Source organism: Bos grunniens, chromosome 13 (genome assembly GCF_055505025.1).
Source record: "Bos grunniens cultivar Pamir isolate PY7600 chromosome 13, Bosgru_T2T1.0, whole genome shotgun sequence".
Classification (NCBI taxonomy): domain Eukaryota; kingdom Metazoa; phylum Chordata; class Mammalia; order Artiodactyla; family Bovidae; genus Bos; species Bos grunniens.
This window is the reverse complement of record NC_141177.1, coordinates 23,665,105-23,681,324: the sequence shown is the minus strand read 5'-3', so window position 1 is coordinate 23,681,324 and position 16,220 is coordinate 23,665,105. Positions and strand designations below refer to the sequence as shown.

The 16,220-nt window shown below is 45.2% G+C and overlaps 1 protein-coding gene across 5 annotated transcripts in view; it reads right to left on the bottom strand.

Annotated features, from left to right (window-relative positions):
* The window catches only part of SNPH (syntaphilin), a 45,082-nt gene extending 34,657 nt beyond the window's left edge, over positions 1 to 10,425 (bottom strand). For 2 of the 5 annotated variants that reach the window (XM_086332656.1, XM_086332660.1), the window contains exons 1-3: positions 10,286 to 10,425; positions 9,939 to 10,048; positions 5,251 to 5,329 (exon numbers count right to left, since the gene is read on the bottom strand). The gene's annotated coding sequence lies outside the window, so the exon portion shown is untranslated. Of the gene's footprint in view, positions 1 to 5,250; positions 5,330 to 6,353; positions 6,474 to 9,938; positions 10,049 to 10,285 lie in introns of those variants that run through there. The other 3 variants (XM_086332663.1, XM_086332659.1, XM_086332657.1) reach the window with 2 other exon arrangements.
* Between the last annotated feature and the right edge of the window lie 5,795 nt (positions 10,426 to 16,220).

The following is a 16,220-nucleotide window of genomic DNA, read 5'->3' as shown; positions in this document are numbered from 1 at the left end:
TTCTTTCCTTCTAACTGGGTGTAAGGGTACTAGCATTTATTAAGCACCTACTGTGTGCTAAACCCCGTGCTGTGGGCTTTACACACATGGGATTTCTAATCTAGTTTAATTCTCTACCCAGCTTTGCTCCTATGAGGCTGGAATTATGACTATGAAGCCCATTTTTACTACTGAGGAAACAAAAGGGTCAGAGAAATCAAGTGACTTTCCCACAGTCACAAAGTAAGTCCATGATCAAGACCAAGGTGGCAGTCCAACTTGTCCAGCTCCAAAGTCCGTGCTCTCAGCTGACCACTCAGAGAGCAGGGTGAGGGATCTGATGCTGTCCAGACTTGGATCCTGGGCTCCTTCACTGGAAGGCTAGCCTCTGAGATTCCTCACAACAGCCATCTCCTGCTAGCCTAACAACTCTGAGGCCCATCCTCTCCTAGGCATGGAGCCTACCCGCCCCCTGTTTTTAGAAGGCAGCCACAAGCCAGGGAGTTGGCTCAAGTAGTCCTACAGCTCTAGGCCGGGCCCTGGGTACTGGGGGCTGCTCTCTGTAGTGCAGGAAATGGGAGGGTGTGGAGGGTCAGGAGCTCTCCGTCCTCTGAGCTTACAGAGCTAGGCTTGGTGACTAGGAGCCTGGGCTCCGGGAAGGAGCTGACGAATAGGGACTCCTGAAAGATAGCACATGAACTGGGCCTTGAGACAGATGGGAACATGGGGAGATAGCAGTGGTGATGGGAAGAAAATTTCAGGGTGAATTTAAGTAAAGGAGGTAGAAAGGAGGGGCCCGTGGAGGGAATACTGCTGACTGGGATAGAATTTGACCAAGGGCCCCTTACGGACATTTCTGAAGCAGCAAAATACCTTTCGTTAGCTCTTAGGCTGGCTCATTCCAATCAGCCCCAGGGCTGGTAATCTTGCTCGGAAGAGCCCAGCTAAGGGCTGAGGAGGGAGGAATGGATACCCACAGGCCCAAAGGAGCAGAAACAGGGAGAGAAAAGAGAATGAAAAAGCAAAGGGAGAAAAAGGAATGGGGAGAAGTGGGCTCAGGAATTGGTTATTTGGTAGCTCAGCCACATACAAAAGACAAGTCGCTTCAATTCCCTGTGACTCGACTTCCTCTTTTATAATAATACTTTCCTTGAAGAGCGGTAGGAGGATAGGCCATGTCACACATCCCTGTGCCTCTTATCATTCGCAGGGACAAGGGTTGGGACCCAGCGGGGAGAGAAGCAATTGAGGCCATAGAAAGGAGGCGCATTTGTGGGGCCATCTGCCATGTGCCATGCCCTTTTGGCAGATCATCCTCTCCTCTCAGGCATGAATGATCGATCCCTCTTTGGTAGATGAGAACATGGCCCAGGGGTGGGGGCTGGGAGGGGAGGGTGGGGAGTAAGACAATTTGTCTGCGGTCTCAGGCTGACAAGCAGCAGAACTGGAGATGAGCCAGGCCTGACTCTGAAGTCAGAGCTCACCCTGAGCAGCAAGTAGCCCCTAGGAGGCCCAGGTCGGCTTCAGCTCTGTGCCCCAAATGAGAGGAAGGTGACCTTGGTCAGCGCCCTAGGCTTCGCCTCACTGCAGAGGCCACATTTGGCACACCTGTCTCCCAGGAGAGCTCAATGTCCGAAGTCTGCCACCTCCGAAAGGGAGGATGGAAGGAGGTGAGTGGTACAATGAAGAGAGGAGCAGTGGCTTGGAGGGAAGAGGGGGACGTGGTGCCAAACTAGCCTCCTAATGAAGCTTTGGGAAAGACCCAGGATTCCCTGTGCCATTTCTACCATTTAAAAAAGCTCTGGAGAACAGGGGACTGCCCTTCGCTGAGAGGTACTAACCCTACAGCCCAGCTAGACTGGTGGGCTCACCACCCTAGGACTTGCTCAGCTTACCCAGTCCTACTCCTCTCCCTTTCCCCAACCCTTCAGATCCTGCTCTAGCTCCTCCCACTAGGAAGCGTTCCCAGATAGCCCCAGCCTACGGTTACCCTTTATCTTGGGGACGCCAGTAGCACTCACTGCTTGCATCACCTGTGACCAGTCCTATGCTAGAATTCCCGACCCTCTAGATTACAAGACTATTGAGCATCGCCATTCCACATCCCATCACATTGCAAGAATTCCTTCTAGAACATCAAGACCTATGGGAGCAGCCTAGAGATGAGAAACTAGCTCTCAAAATATACTGCTTCATTGCTAGATGGTTTTTCAGTTTAGCATGTTTTTCCTTGAACTGAGCCTAAATTGTCCTCCCTGGCTGGCACCTGTAAGTGCTGATCTGGGGACTGCCCTTCAGGGCATGTGGAAGCCCAAGATCTCTCATGTGACTGAAATTTGAGTTTCCACATACAACTGTCTTCATACCTGATGACCATATTCCATCCCAGCAGTGTGGGAAGCCATGTCCAACATGCCTGGGTTGGGGTTCCAACCCCACCACTTTCTGGTTACACGAGTATGGCCAGTTCCTTCTTTCCACTGGTCTCAGCTTCCTCAATTATAAAAATGCCCCACCTCACCAGGTGGCACTGCCTCACCTGTTGAATAGTAGCTTTATTGCTTTATTCATTAACCACTTTTTTTGAAGCAATATGGCTTAGAAGAAAGAACATAGCTCTGATGCCAAACAGACCAGCTTGTTACACAGTAGCTCTGAACAAACTACTTCCCCTCTCTGAGCCCCAGTGTCCTCATCTATAAAATGAGGATAACATAAGCTAAGTGGGACTGAGTTGTTTTGCGTCTTGTTTTTCTAACAAGTGTCTTGGCCTTTCTTCTGGATCTGCCCAGTTTGCAAGGTTACTGTAAAGCAGCTACCCTTTTACTGAGCACCAGCATGTGGCAGGCACAGTAAGTGTTTCAAATGAAGACTCCATTCAATCCCCATACCCACTCTCTAAAGCAGGTACTACAATCTAGCATCTAACACTCGGAAGGCACGCAATCCAATGGCAGCTGTTACTAATATTTCTATGAGCCAGGCTCCATGTATCATCCATATATCTTTATCAGCCTCAAAATCTCCCTGAGTGGGAGGGACTGAACATCAGTACCTGCTTATAGACTGGACACTGTACACACTGGCTGAATGAATGAATGGAAACATTTCTTTGCATTCCCCCACGGTGGCCGGGGTAAAGCCTGACCACAGTAGATGCTTGATGAATATTTGATTAAGTGGAGCCACAAAAATGTAAACTGTCCTCAGTGGCTTTAGTCTGAATCCCAGAATGCCTTGAAAGCACGTCAGTGGGGTTCCTCCAGCTAATCAGGAGGTCCTCTCTGAGAACACTCTAGGCTTCCTTCATAATCAGATCCCAGCTTTTCCTTGGGGGTGGCTATGTGGCAGAGCTGTCAAAAAGAGATCACTTACTGTCCAGACCTCATCATAACCCAGGCAGAGGTGGCAGAACCAGCGTGGCTTCCAGAGAACAAGAAATGCCCCTCCTGCTGAGGAGATACCAGCACCTCTCCTCACACCTGCTTCTCAAGGGTAGCTTTTGTGCCGGCTTCACTGGCCACCAGTCAAATTCCCCCTTCTGAGGCTGCTGATCAAGCTTCCAAAGACCCTGTGGAAGGGAGGCTGGCAGGTTCCAGGGGGCTCAGAGGGGTTTGGAAGCCTCAGTCTCTAGAGACTCCTTCCTGACAGTGCTGCCAGAAGCGAAGGGGCACAAATTGGGCCTTTGAAGCAGGCGGCCAGAAGCAGAAGATCCAAGTGGCCAAAGCAATGTGTTCCCCTGTCTTGAAGAGAGGGAGGGCATCCCTGGTCCAGGTCTGCACTCTCAGCTTCATTTCCTTTCTCTGTCCTCATCCTCAGCCAACAGCTATGAGCACTACATGTCTGGCATCTAACACTGTACATCAAGAAGCACAGACTGATGGCCTGATACAGACACACTTTAATGGGCGTATTTTAAAAGGCTGCCTAGTTGGTCACATTAAAAAAAAATCAAAAGATGTCACAAACATTCAGATTTCTGTCTTATTTTTTATTATTGTAATTATTTATTTTTTGGCCATGCAGCTTGTGGAATCTTAGTTCCCCGACCAGGGGTCGAATCCATGCCCCCTGCTGTGGAAGCATGGAGTCCTAACCATTGTACAGCCAGGGAAATACCTGGGTTTCTTTCTTATAAATGAGAAGATCCGACAACATGTGACCCACATTCTTGCGTGGCAGGAGTGGCAGGCAGGCTAGCAGCTGCCTCTTTCAAGTAAATACTCTCCAATTTGCTATCATCTTCCAAAGCCCAAAATGGACAAGAGAGTTTGAGGTTCCTTCCTTTACATGTTTTACTATAGCATATGGACCTCCTCTAGTGACCTTAGGAGGTAGATAGACAGTGTCATGTCCCCATTTTACAGATGAGGAAGCAGAGGCTCTAGAGAAAAAATTGGCCAGGATTTGAGCCCAAGCAGCCTGACTTCAGAGCCAAACTCAAGGACAGTGAGTGTGTGCAAAGTCACTTAAGTTGTGTCCGACTCTGTGTGACCCTATGGATTGTAGCCTGCCATGCTCCTCTGTTCATGGGATTCTCCAGGCAAGAACACTAGAGTGGATCCTCCTCCTCCAGGGGATCTTTCCAACACAGGGATTGGACCTGTGTCTCTTCTCTCTCCTGCCTTGGCAGGCGGGTGCTTTACTACTAGCACCACCTGGGAAGCTCCCTGGTCTGCTGCAAAATATGGACAATGCAATGAGACTTTTAAAAGTATTTATTTTTATTTATTTGGCTGTACTGGGTCTTAGTTGTGGCATGTGAGAGCCTGTTCCCTGACCAGGGATTAAACCCAGGCCCTTGCACTGGCAGTTTGGAGTCTTAATCACTGGACCACTAGGGAAATCCCTGCAGTGAGTTTTTAAATAAAGCAAAATGCATCTGATTTGAAGGAATCATTTTTTTCCCTGATTTAATATAGCCTTCTTACTTTGGGGATAAAGGTATTAAAATGTTCTTTTTCTCTCTATATGACTATAACAGTAAACAGAACGAGTGTAATTTGTCCTTATTCGGCAGAGTAAAAAGTTGGCCAACCTAGGATGGATTCTCAAATATACTGATCTTTGAAATCTGAGGACCATTGCTCTGCTATACAGCCTTCCTGTCCAGAATGAAAGCATGTTTCTGCTACTCCTCATGGTTCAAACCACCCCCCCCCCCCCCCGACCTTGATCCGCATCTCATCCTATCTTTGAAGAGGTAGCTTTTGAACTGAGCCTTTCCCAAACCCTCTCCCTCCAGCAAACCCACAGAGCATGTGTTCATACCTCTAGTTATATTTATCTCATTCTTCCTCAGGTTACAGTTATCTGTATCATATCCACTCTTGTATCCCTTAAAGTGGTTCTAGAACAGAAGAAAGTGTTGCGGAATTGTTAACCAGTCAGTGCTTGAAGAGATCACCACCTCTGCCTATCATTTTGCAGGTGTGGAAAAGCAAAGAGCCTTGCCTCAGGCCACCCAGGGAGTCCTGGCAGAGCTGAGGTCAGTCTCCTGGCCCCTCGGCGCTTGCTCTTTCCACTGTACCAAGCTGCTTCCCAGGTGTTCTCTTTCGGTTGGTTCAGCACCTCAGTACAGAGGTGCTAGCATATGACAAACACTTCATAAATACCTGTTCATCAGGCAGTACAAAGCAGCTTGGGAACACAGGCCTCCTCTCTCTAAGGGCCCTTAGCTTCACATCATCTGCATCAAACCTCTACTCGGTGTGAGCTGCCCATCAAATGAAGAAACGGCCCCTTAGGTCCCTAGTGACCTAGATGTAGAAAGACACCCTTATGGCTCAGAAATGCAGTCCCCATAAGGCCAGAGTTCTGATCCCAGCCTTGCTGAGTAATCTTGGCTAAATGCCTTCACCTCTCCAGGTGTCGGGTGGTCTGGACAGGTGGGATAATGACATGAGGAAGAAGTCCCCAAGCCCACTGGATGGTTATAGGCACTAGACAGGCTTTCCAAGAGGAGCCCCAGAGTCCTGCTTCTAGAGGCCTCTGATGACAGGGAGGATTCCAGGCCCCCTGAGACAAATGGATGGCTCCTTTGGAACTGAGCCACAGAGTGAGTTGGGATGGTCCCTCAGATTGTGGCCACTTTTTGGGTTGCTGCAGTCAAGAGTCAAAAACTCCTTGGAAACATCCTAATCTGGGTAGAACATTTATTATTATTACTATTATACACAAATTTAATGCAGAAAATGGCATCATTTCTCTAAAGTCTTCCTGAGAGGAGGAAGAGGCCATCCCTTTCTCCCTGTCCCATTACATCCACATCAGTGTTGTCACAGCTCCTAGATAGTCCAACCATACCCACAGGCTTAGATAGTTGTCTTCCTCTATTAGCCGTGAGCTTCTTGAAATTAGGGATCGCCTCTTACTCTTTTCTGTATCCTATGTGCTTGGTCTGCTGCTGCTGCTGCTGCTAAGTCACTTCAGTCGTGTCCAACTCTGTGTGAGCCCATAGACGGCAGCCCACCAGGCTCCCCTGTCTCTGGGATTCTCCAGGCAAGAACACTGGAGTGGGTTGCCATTTCCTTCTCCAAGGCATGAACAGGGCCTGATAAATAAATAATAAACAAAGGCTGATCCATGTTTAGCCGGACAAGGAAACTCCACTCTTGTTCTGGGACAAGGCAGCATTTAGGCCCTTTAGAGTCATAGAGGCGTCCAGTGCATTTAGGACATGCAGAGAGAAACTGGCTAACCTGAAGTCACGCTGTCAGTGAGAAGGCTCAGACTAAAAGCAGTTCTTTCAACTCTCAGCTAAACTGTTTCTGGATCTACCACAACTTAGCTGTGTAACTCTGGGCAAGATCCTTTGTCTCACTGCCCTGGCTTCCTCACTTATAAAATGGGTAAGATTAAAGTCTAAGCCCACATAGTAGGATTATTTGAAGAGTAAGTGAACCTGTGTAAAACAAAGCACAGGACCTAGGAGGAGCTCAAAACGTGTGCCTGTCATGACTGTCATTCACTCCCAGCCGTTCTCCTGGGTAAAGGGGCACCGGCCACTCATCAGCAAAGCCGAGCTCACGCAGCAAGGAAGACTTTACAGCACTAACTCACACACTCGTCAACCCAGCAAGTTCCCCCGCAACAGTCCCTTTGGAGAAATGCCTGATCTTTTGTCAAGAATCCTTCACAGCTTCCCCTTCTCCAAAGCCCTAGGCACAGTTACAAGTGTACACACACCTCACAGTGACTAGAAGCGGAGGTAGCGAAACCTTTGCAAAAGCTCACCCTTTCGACTCGGATAGACCAGGTGTCGGATAACAGTTCTGCCACTTCGAGCTCTGTAGCCTTAGGAAGGTCACTCTCTCTAAGCCTCAGACTCCTCTACTTTCACGTCAGTATAATCTGTTACAAGGATTACCTGAAATAGGTAATGGTCTGCTATTCCATAAATAATACTCAGAGTAATAATAGTTGTCTTACTTTTATTCAACAAAATCCACTTGACAAAATGTCAGAAGCAGAAGGAAGCTTCAGGATCATGTCTTCTCACTTTATACCTGGGGAACTAGAGGTCCTGAGAGGAGCTATGATTGGCCCAAGGTCACTCAATGCGGTGGTAGTAGAACAAGACCTGGGACCTGGGTCTCCTGATTTTTTGCTACCTGTCCATTTTGACTTGTTTGATTCTCCTTATCTGCTCCTTCCCCGAAATACAAGAGGCTGGAATCATTCTCTTCCCAATTTTCTTCTCTTTATGCTCATCTTTCACCATCCAGAACCACCATCATCACTCCCAAAGGCACATCTAGTTCCTTCAAGCCTGACTCAGGGAGAAGGTGAAACAATTGTTGGCCACTGGCAATAGCAATAGTAAGAGCAATAATAATGACAGCCAACAATTGGCACAGTACTATACTTAACAATGCTTTTCCCTACACTGTCAACACACTCCCGCAGTTTCTCTCTAACCTAGTTGGCTTAGGGACATAATTTCCTCAAACTTATTTGATCCAACACTTACTGAGGACCTGCTTTATGCCTAGCCATGGGCTAGAGGTTGAAGACAGAGAGAGAAAAAAGTCCAGGCCTCTGCCGGGAGGAGCTCACAAACTAATGGGGATGTAGTGGAGCTGGGGAAATAATTTCTTATGGCCCAAATGGTGCAGCAGCAAAATGCCCTGCACTACCCTTATGGGGAGCCTTCTTTATCATGCTGTCAAGAGGCAGAATGTATCTGTGGAATAAACCGCAACGAGAAAGGGTGAATGTAAGGCTGAACAGGACAGCAGGAGGGATGATAAAGAATAGGAAATACAGACACCAAAGTCTTGGCCTCCTTATCTCATGGAGATTCTAGTGAGAGACTCCTGGAGTGCAAGGAAGCAGGAGTGGGATCCAGGTGAAAACAGGAAGGCTTGGTCCCTGCCTCCCTGTCAGCACATAAGATTTTGATGCTTCTGTTCCCTAAGGGACTCTGCTCTTTGATGCCAACATTTTCCAAACCCAGTGCTGGGCTACATGTGCCTCCTTGGGACCACCATTTGCTGGAATGATATCAGTATCCTTGCACCGGAAATGTTTGTACCTCCTGGTTGCTTCCTAGGCCCCTCAGCCTGGCAGCCCAGCCCACTCCAGCACACATTATCCCCTGGCAGGGAACCATCTATAAGGATGTGGAAGAGACTGGTGGGGAGGTGAGAAAGCACAGGACTAAGAGGAGCCACTCCTCCCCTCTTCCTCCAGTCTACCTCCCAAGTCCCACATCCCTGAGAACCTACTATGTGCCAGGCATGGGCAGTATTTTCAGTGCTTTCATATAGGTCTCATTCAGTCTTCACATCAACCCTCTGACAAATTCTTCCCAGATTTACAGATGAGGAAACTGAAGCTTGGGGGAGGGAAGTAGCTTGACAAAGGTCATTCCAGTGATGGCATGGAGATGCCAATACAGGACTGTCTGACGCCTCCAGTTCTACAAGGCCCACACAGTCAATGCTTCCCTTGAGAAGTCCTGAGTTTAAAGAGATCAACTGAGGAAACCCCAATTATTTCATAGACCCAAGTTTAAATTCTAGATTGCTTTTAATAGAGATGTCCCCCTGACATGTAAGAGCTGCTTGAATGGCATATTAAAATCGAACAGACCATCTAATCCAACTCCTGCATTTAACAGACAAGCAGACAGACACCCACGCCTAAAGGATTTTAAGATGGCTACTTGGGGCCTCTGAGCAGGCTAAGGGACATCAAGACCCCAATCTCTGGCACCTTCCCTCCCCCACCCTGCCTGCAGAGATCACCTTCTTTGGGGAAACAACTCCAGCCCATCCCACCTCCAGATGGACAGAGAAGGCAGAGGAAACAGGCCTCTCCTCAGACTGCAGGGGTGAGGGAGGGAATGTGGGACTCCCCTGGCTAGTTGGTGTTCCAACAGCCCAGCTGCCAGCTGAGGAGCAGAAGGAGAAATTATCACATCTCAAGGAAGCTCCAGGGAGACTGAGGCTCAGAGCTCCTACTCTACGGGGTCAGGGGCCTTTTTTTTCCAGATCTACCTCAGGGCCTTGATTCTTCTCAGAGGGGAATAAGGGAAGGAAGCAGTCATTGACACTTGACCTTGGGCTGGGTTTGAGGTTCCATCCTCCCCCCACCCTCAGGTACCCTTGCTCCTTCCTCCTCCAAGAAGGAAAGAGGCTTAAATGTTTGCCAAATGCTGGAACAGGAAGACAAATAGAAACGGGGTGGTCCCTAAAATCCCCTAAAATCGCCCACTTCGGGCATCTTCTCTGCTGCTACCAGCATCCTCTAACTGGTGAATTTCAAGGTGGTGGCGGTGGTGGGGCGCTTAGAAGGGTGTAGGGAAATGAAGGGAGGGTAAGAATGAGTCACTGTTAACCCCTCCGCGGCTGGTGTCCTCTGAGGGATTCTACCGCAGCGAGCGGCCCCCGCCCGCAGCCCGCAGCGGTGCAGCACACGCGGCCCCTCTCCCGGCTCCGCCGAGGCCTCCTCACCTGAGTCCACTCGCCCTCCGCAGCCCCGCCAGCGGCTCTCACCGCTCCGGCCCGGCTTGGCGCAGTGCCTCTGCAGTCGCTGCTGCAGCTGCCTGGCCCAGATCAGCAACCTGCGGCGGTGGGGAAAACAGACAGACAGGGGCGGGTGAGCGTGGGCGGGGACCCGGGGCGGTCGAGTCCCCCAGCCGCTGACAGCTGGGCCGCCGCAGCCCGAAAAGCCGGGAGGGCTGGCTGACCGCTGGGCGCTCCGGCTGCTCCCCCGAGCCTCCCCTTCCCCCACCCGCACTTGGCATTTGGGCCGCGGCGGCACCGCTGGGGCGGTGGTCCCCGGAGGTCCCTGTCATCACCTGCGGAGGCTTCCATGGCTTCGGCTGCCCTGCCCAGGCCGCCGAACTGCTCTCCGGAGCCCCTGCTGGAGGCGGCTAGCTGGGTGCTCGCCGGGGCTGGGGCTGCCGGGAGGGAGGGAGGGAGGGACAGGGAGGGTGAGGTGGATGCAGGGGACCAGCCAGTCGGCGGCTCGCCGGCAGCTGCGTAAGCGCCCCGTCTTCACTTTCCTTCTTAAAGAGATAGTTAGCATCTTGCTCCAAGAGATTTTGGGAGCGGCGATGCCAGCATCGCCGAATAGGGGTGGCCTCTCCCACTTCCACACCCGCCTGTACTTAGAACCGGTGGTGGCACCTGGCCAGAGCATGTTGGCTCACTGACAGGTCGTGTGACCCTGGACGAGTCCTGTCACCTCTCTGGGCCTCAGTTTTCTCATCTGTGACATGGGATGTTGATACTAAACTCACTTCTTGTCACATGGTGGTCTTAAATAGTCATTTGATCCTAATTCCTTGAAGAATATTTTCACTCAAGTACCTCTGAGTATCTAATGCAAACAGTACTCAGACTACTTAGGAAAATGATAGTAAGAATCTTAAATATCTGAAAACAAAAAATGTTTTTCTTTGAGGTATTAAGATGGTGAATCATCAGAAAGATGGAAAGGTAAAAACAATCAATACCTAAAATAAGTGTTCATTATACACCCTTCCCCTCTGTGTCTGTCTTCCATCCACTGTCAGAGGGAAGAAGAGAAAAAACAAGTAGGAAAAGTCTAGAAAACTGGACTCTCTGCCTAGCCCTTCCACTTCTAGTCCTGTAACTTTAGATAAAGTAACTCACTCTCTGGGCCTGGATTCTTATCTTCTCTATGTGTGGGAATCTGGGTGCAATGGGAAGGTGCTCCCTCCTTCAGAACCAGCCCTAACTATCTGATCAGTAACTCCTTTACTCAAACCATCCCTCAGTTCTTCCAATTGTTGTTTAGTTGCTAAATCATGACCAACTCTTTTGCAATCCCATGGACTACAGCCCGCCAGGATCCTCTGTCCATGGGATTTTCTAGGCAAGAACACTGGTGCAGGTTGCCATTTCCTTCTTCAGGGCATCTTCCTGACTCAGGGATCAGACCTGTCTCCTGCACTGGCAGGTGGATTCTTTACCACTGAGCCACCAGGGAAGCCAGGCCTTTCTTGACCACCCTAAATAAAATAGTGACTCCCTCTTCCTTCACTTCCTCTGCCCTAGTTTTGCTGTATTTCACCACGATATTAAATTTTTACTATTTGTAGTCTTTCATTATTACCCCCACTAGAATGTACACTCCATGAAGGTAGGGACTTTATCTCTTTCCATATTCCCATTGCTTAGATGACGCCTGACACATATCACATGCTCAATAAATATTGACTAGGTAAATGAGAGAGTAAGCATGCATTGTGCCAAGCCCTAGTTTCTATAGAACATGAGGTCAGATGTTATCCTAGTCTCTAAGATTCCTAAAGTCCTTAAGTCTCTGTCTACTCTTGGCAAGGCTTAACTTGGTACCCTAAGTTCACCCTAAGCTGACTTTTCCAGAGAAGTATTTGTAAAATGAATTCTCTGATCTCATATCATGACTCTGCAATACTGGCCTGGTAAGAAATAGTTAATATTTACAATATACAATTATAATATTTGCAATATACTATATATAATAAGAAATAATTGTTTTAAGTGAACTGTTACTTTTCAGAGTTAAATCTTTTTTTGTAGCTCTGATTTGTGGTAAATCCATGATTCTGTAACAGTACATATAATTTCGCAAAAAATGCCTATAAATTTTTTGGCATTGGCTATTTTTTCCCCTCATCATTTAAAATGAATTCTTCTGTCAGATGGCCGTATTATATTATGCTTTGTGGAAAAATACAGCAGAGCAATTGTAGTAAGAACAGGAAATTGTAGTTGAAAAAGCCATTGAATTAAGGCCTGCTGTCTAAAAAACAAAAACCTGATGCTAAATTAGCAAGTTAATTGATGAAACATTTTATCTGCTCTAAAGCCCACCTAAATAATATAAGTGACTTACTTACACTTAATGCAAAACCAAAGGAAGCCATGTAATTACTGTTCGTTTATCAGGAGATAATTTCTGAAATCCTCATTTAAAAATATTTTTTGTCTGTCCTCATGTTTTTTTCCTTGATACTTAGAAGACTACATTTCCCAGAAATATCCACAAGGAACTTCACCCCCCAAAAGAGAGAGGATCTCTATCCACATTACTGTCCTCTGGGATGGTGTTAGCTAGCAAAGACTCCTCAGTAACATAAAGCATGTGATTGAGAAGAAGATAGCCAATGTTTAGTTACAATAGAAATTGTAAGCAATGAGGATTTTAAACACAAAATGAATTATTCAAAAGAAACTAGTAGTTTTGCTTTTGTTTAGTACAAATTGAGAAATACTAAATTTGTTTATTTTCAAAAGCATTTCTGGTTCCAGTTTTGGGTAAGCACATTCCTCCCACTGACTGCCACAATAAACCTGAAGAAAATGCATGTAGCAGCTACTCGAGGATTCTGAAAATACTAGCAGGCAAAATGGGGTAGAAGGATAGAATTTGACACACCACTGACTAGTGAGTTTACCAATTTTGCTTCCTCTGGTATCCCCCAGCCTGGTCTCAAGACAGCCCCAAATCTGGAACTGGGGAATCATCACAGAGAAGATGCCTAGTTCTGGCTTGAGGGTTAGGAAAAGAGACCCCTAATGCTCAAGGTGAGTGAGGGGAATAATTTTACTTTTATTTTATAATCTTTTCTTCATTATCTCATGACCCAGTCCTAGGGAATCCTGCAGTGGTGGCTGTGACATCTGGGACCCACAGGTCTCTAAAACTCTGAGGGAGGAAAAATTTCTCCAGTCAGAGTAGCTGTGGGCCTGAGAGTGTGAACCTCTGCTGGTATTTGTGTTTTGTCTCTTTCTGTTCCTCCCACCATTTGGGTCCAGATGCAGGTGCAATTGTGGGAAGAAGGCAGGAAAACAGAGTGGAATAAATAAAGCTACAATCTCCAGCCTTCTGGTGAACCCCAAAGAGGATGAACTAAATCATTACAAGGATAATAATAAAAAATAATAATTCTGGTTACTACTGAAAACTAAGAATAAAGAAAAATCTTGCAAGCAATCAGAGAAAAATGGTGTGTTATTTACACGGGAATAATGCTTTGAATAACTGTGAATTTCTCAACTGAAACCATGAAGAGCAGGAGAAAAATGGAACAAGAATTTTATATTGCTGAGAGAAAAGAGCAGTCAACCAGGATTCTACACACAGCAAAAATATCCATCAGGAATAAAAGTAAAATAAAGACATTCTAAGATAAAGGTAAGATAAGAAAATTTATTTTCAAAAAAAAAAAAAGAAAATTTATTTTCAGCAGATCTGCTCTAAAAGAACTGTGAAAGAAAATTCTTCAAACAGAAGGGAAATTATATTAGAAGGAAAGTTAGAACATCAGGAAGAAAAGGACAATAAGAATGATAAATATTTGGGTAAATTTAGTAGACTATTCTCTTCTTGAATTCTTTAAAATATGTTTGACAGTTGAAAGCAAAAATCATCATAACACTGTCTAGTGGGTTTTCAATGTAGATAGATATAATATATAAAACAATTATGATTACAATATAAAGTAGGAAGTCTAAAGGAACTTAAATGATACAAAGTTTCTATACTTCACTCAAGGTGGTAAAATATTGATTCTAAGTATGGAGAATCTCAGGGACGGAGGAGCCTGGTGGGCTGCCGTCTATGGGGTCGCACAGAGTCGGACATGACTGAAGCGACTTAGCAGCAGCAGCAGCAGCAGTGTGAAAATTTAAGAATTTAATTTTGAATCCTTAGAGTTACCATTTAAAAATATCTATAATAAAAGATATAGTAAAAAAAAAAAACAGATAAATTATAACGGAATTGAAACAAAGTTCAGATATCCCAAAAGAAGGCAAGAAAGGAGGAAACAGAAGTGAGAAATAGAAGAAACAAATAGTAAACAAATAATAAGATGGTAGATCTAAATCCAAACATGTCAATATTTACATTAAATGTATAAACACATCAACTAAACAGAGATTATCAGGATGGACTTAAAAAATTACTTAATTAGATGCTGTCCACAAGAAATCCACTTTAAAGAATGATATAAGTAGGCTAAAAGTAAAATATGGGGAAAGATACACCGTAACACTAATCAAAGGAGAGCTGGAATGGCTTAATATAAGAAAATGTAGAATTCAAAGAAAATAAAATTACCAGAGACAAAGTACTCATTATACAAAAATAAAAGGATTGTAAATAATTGTAGAAGAGCTTCAAAATACATGAAGCAAAACCTGTCAGAACTGCATGGAGAAATAAATTCACAATTATAGCTGCAGACACAAACACTCCTTTTTCTGTGATCAGTAGAACTAGTAGACAAAAATAAGCTAGGATATGGAAGAACTGAAAAGCATTATTACAACTAGGTTCAATTGACATTTATAGAACACTCCACCTATCAACTACAGAACATATTGTTTTTAAGACAGATCCCATACTAGATCATAAAACAAACATTAATGAATTTAAAAGAATCAAAATCATTTAAAGTATGTTCTCAGACCATAATGAATAGAATAATTATATAAAGGTAACAGGAAATTCTCCCTTGAAAATTAAACAACATACTTCTAAATAATCCAAAGGTTAAAGGGGAAGTTTCAAGGAAAATTAGAATATATTTTGAACTGAACAAAACTGAAAATACAACTTATTGAAATTAGTGCAATGCAATTTAAAGCAGTGCTTGGATGGAAACAAATAGCATTAAATGTTTAAAGAAGGAAGGTCCCAAATCAATTAAGCTTCTACCTTAATAAAACTAAAACACAAGAGAAAAATAAACTCAAAGCAAGCTGCAGGAAGGAAATAATAAATATCACAGTAGAAATCAATGAAATTGAAAAAAGAAAAGCAAAGGAGAAAGTCAATGAAACCAAAAGCTCTGAAAAGCCCAATAACATTAATATGCCTCTAATATGACTGAAAAGAAAAAAGAAGACAGAAATTAACAGTATCTAGAATGAAAGAGGGAGAAGGCAATGGCACCCCACTCCAGTACTCTTGCCTGGAAAATCCCGTGGACTGAGGAGCCTGGTGGGCTGCAGTCCATGGGGTCGCTAAGAGTTGGTCATGATTGAGCGACTTCACTTTTACTTTTCATTTTCATGCATTGGAGAAGGAAATGGCAACCCACTCCAGTGTTCCTGCCTAGAGAATCCCAGGGACAGGGGGGCCTGGTGGGCTGCCGTCTATGGGGTCATACAGAGTCGGACACGACTGAAGCGACTTAGCAGAATGAAAGAGGGGTTATTACTATGGACCCTGCAGATAGTAAAAGGATAATCAGGGAACACTCCAAAAAACTGTACACAATTTAGATGAAATGGAACAATTCTTTGAAAACCACAAACCAGTAAAACTCACCCAAAATGAAATAGACAACTGCATAGCCTTACAATTATTTAAAAAATTGAATTCATAGTTTAAAACCTTCTAAAATATAAATCTCCAGATCCAGATGGTTTCATGGGTTAATTCTACCAAACACTTAAAGAAGAAATAGTACAAATTCTACGTAGTCTTTTCACAGAAAAATAAAATAGGAAGAAACAATTTCCAAGTAATTTTTATGAGGTCAGTACCATACTGATCCCAAGATCAGAAAAAGACAGTACAAGAAAGGACAAAAACAGACAAATATCCCTCATGAACACAGATGCAAACATCCTAAACAAAATGCTAGCAAATCCATATGGAAAGATGCTTAACATCATTAGTTATTAGGAAAATGGAAATCAAAACCATGAGTTATTACTTAAAACTCACTAGGATAGCTGTAATAAAAAAAAGCGGCAATAACAAGTACT